This window comes from Engystomops pustulosus, unplaced genomic scaffold (assembly GCF_040894005.1).
Source record: "Engystomops pustulosus unplaced genomic scaffold, aEngPut4.maternal MAT_SCAFFOLD_659, whole genome shotgun sequence".
NCBI lineage: Eukaryota > Metazoa > Chordata > Amphibia > Anura > Leptodactylidae > Engystomops > Engystomops pustulosus.
In genome coordinates, this window is record NW_027285538.1 from 40,001 (window position 1) to 42,748 (window position 2,748).

At 65.6% G+C, this 2,748-nt stretch overlaps 1 non-coding gene across 1 annotated transcript; it reads left to right on the plus strand.

Moving 5' to 3' along the window:
• Nucleotides 1–448: 448 nt before the first annotated feature.
• On the plus strand, nt 449–602 carry LOC140112239 (5.8S ribosomal RNA). Its single transcript, XR_011852542.1, has one exon. It is a non-coding gene; the product is annotated as a 5.8S ribosomal RNA (ribosomal RNA).
• The last annotated feature ends 2,146 nt before the right edge of the window (nt 603–2,748 follow it).

Here is a 2,748-nt window from a genome sequence, read left to right on the forward strand (position 1 = left end):
CGTGTTACCCAACGAAGAGCGGTGTGGCTGGCGGATGGTCCTCGATGAGGGGGCGAGGGAAGGCGGCGTAGCGCCTGGAGAATGGTAGGGTTCGGCGCGCGAGGACCCTCTGCCTCTCTCCACAGGTGCAGCGCCTGTCTTCCTCCTCTCCCCCGCTGTCGGGTCGACCACGCCGGTCTTTGCCGAAGGTCGATGGGGCTTGTCGCCAGACGCGCCTCCGCCGGGTGAGCTGCGTTCCAGTGGCGGCCCCCGGTCCCCCACGAGCGGCGCGCAGGGGACTGGGCTCCCGCACCCGCCCCAGGCGGTGTGCCGCGGAGGCTCTTCTCCCAGGCGTCGCTCTTTGGACAACGTCCGCTCGGCTTCGGCCGTGTGCACACGAATGTAGCGGTGCCGTACATCTGACGAGGACGAGCTGGCCGTCTGTAAAAACCAGCGTGTGAAAACGAGCCACTCTTAGCGGTGGATCACTCGGCTCGCGCGTCGATGAAGAACGTAGCTAGCTACGAGAATTAATGTGAATTGCAGGGCACATTGATCATCGACACTTCGAACGCACCTTGCGGCCCCGGGTTACTCCCGGGGCTACGCCTGTCTGAGGGTCGCTTCTCATCGATCGCCGCCCCGTCGAGGGCGAGCGCCGCTGGGGTTCAGTCGCAGGGGCTTTCACGGCTACCCACGCCGTGTTCGCTCCTTCGTCCCCCTAAAGTCAGACTCTCTCCTTCGAGACCCTCTCCAAGGGGTCCGGCGCGCACGGTCGACACCTGCCGCCGGCGCCCCTGCTCGGACCGACGGCGACCACGGACGGACACGTTCGCGGCCGGCGGTGTTCCCTGCGCGAGGCTGTCTGCGCTTGCCCGTAGGCTTGGACTGCTTCTCGTCCTTGGGATCTCGCTCCGCTCGTGTTCCCCCGAAAGGTGAAGCTTCGTTGCCGGGTAAGGAGAGGTGAGAAGGGACGGAGGGATGCAGGTGAAAGGGGGCGGATGGTGGGGGGTGGCGGCTACGCTACCCTCGCCTCTTCCCTCCGCACCACCAACCCCTTAGACCTCAGATCAGACGTGACTACCCGCTGAATTTAAGCATATTATTAAGCGGAGGAAAAGAAAGTAACCACGATTCCCCCAGTAACGGCGAGTGAAGAGGGAAGAGGCCCAGCGCCGAATCCCCGCTCGTGCGGCGAGCGTGGGACATGTGGCGTACGGGAGACCGGAGCCACCCCGTCGCTGCTTCGGAGGGCCCAAGTCCTTCTGATCGAGGCCCATCCCGCGGAGGGTGTTAGGCCGGTAGCGGCCCCCGGCGCGACGGGACCCGGTCCTCCTCGGAGTCGGGTTGTTTGTGAATGCAGCCCAAAGCGGGTGGTAAACTCCACCTAAGGCTAAATACCGGCGCGAGACCGATAGCAAACAAGTACCGTAAGGGAAAGTTGAAAAAGAACTTTGAAGAGAGAGTTCAAGAGGGCGTGAAACCGCTAAGAGGTAAACGGGTGGGGTCCGCGCAGGCCGCCCGGAGGATTCAACCCGGCGGCGGTCGGACGGCCCGGGCTCCATCGGACTCCCCACGCCCGTCCGGCGGGACCCCTTCGCGGGGGCCTCGCCGGCCGCGGGCCGGGGGGACGTGGCCCGGACGATTCATCCGGCCGCGGCAGGGCGCACTTCCTCCGCGGCGGTGCGCCGCGACCGGCTCCGGGGCCGGCTGGGAAGGCTTCGAGGTGGGAAGGTGTCCGGGATGGGCGCCCGTCGGCTCCGGCCGTCGGGGCTCACGTCCGCCCGGCGTTACAGCCCCCTCTCGGCCCGATGCACGCCGTAGCCCGGGCCGAGGAAGACGATCGCCTCCGCGCCCTCCCTCCGATCCGCTCCGCCACTCCGATCCCCCGGTATCTCTCTCTTCGGGGAGAGTGCCGGGGTTCCTTCGGGGAAGCGGGGTCCACGGGGAAGAGGGACGGGACCCCCTGCTCTCGGCGCGGCTGTCGACCGGGGCGGACTGCACTCAGTGCGCCCCGACAGCGCCGCGCCGCCGCGGCGGGGCAGGTCCACGTCTTCTCTCCCGTCAAAAGGAGAGAAGAGGGGTAACAGCGCCAGGGGTCGGCGGCGATGTCGGTGACCCACCCGACCCGTCTTGAAACACGGACCAAGGAGTCTAACGCGCGCGCGAGTCCAAGGGCTCGAGCGAAACCCTGTGGCGCAATGAAAGTGAAGGACCGGGCCTTGTCCCCGGCCGAGGTGGGATCCCGCCGCCCGCGACCCGGTCACCGGCGGGCGCACCACCGGCCCGTCTCGCCCGCTCCGTCGGGGAGGTGGAGCAAGAGCGCGCGCGATAGGACCCGAAAGATGGTGAACTATGCCTGGGCAGGGCGAAGCCAGAGGAAACTCTGGTGGAGGTCCGCAGCGGTCCTGACGTGCAAATCGGTCGTCCGACCTGGGTATAGGGCGAAAGACTAATCGAACCATCTAGTAGCTGGTTCCCTCCGAAGTTTCCCTCAGGATAGCTGGCGCTCAACTCCTTTCCACACGCAGTTTTATCCGGTAAAGCGAATGATTAGAGGTCTTGGGGCCGAAACGATCTCAACCTATTCTCAAACTTTAAATGGGTAAGAAGCCCGGGTCGCTGGCTTGGACCCGCGGCATGGAATGCGGAGCCGCCTAGTGGGCCACTTTTGGTAAGCAGAACTGGCGCTGCGGGATGAACCGAACGCTGGGTTAAGGCGCCCGATGCCGACGCTCATCAGACCCCAGAAAAGGTGTTGGTTGATAT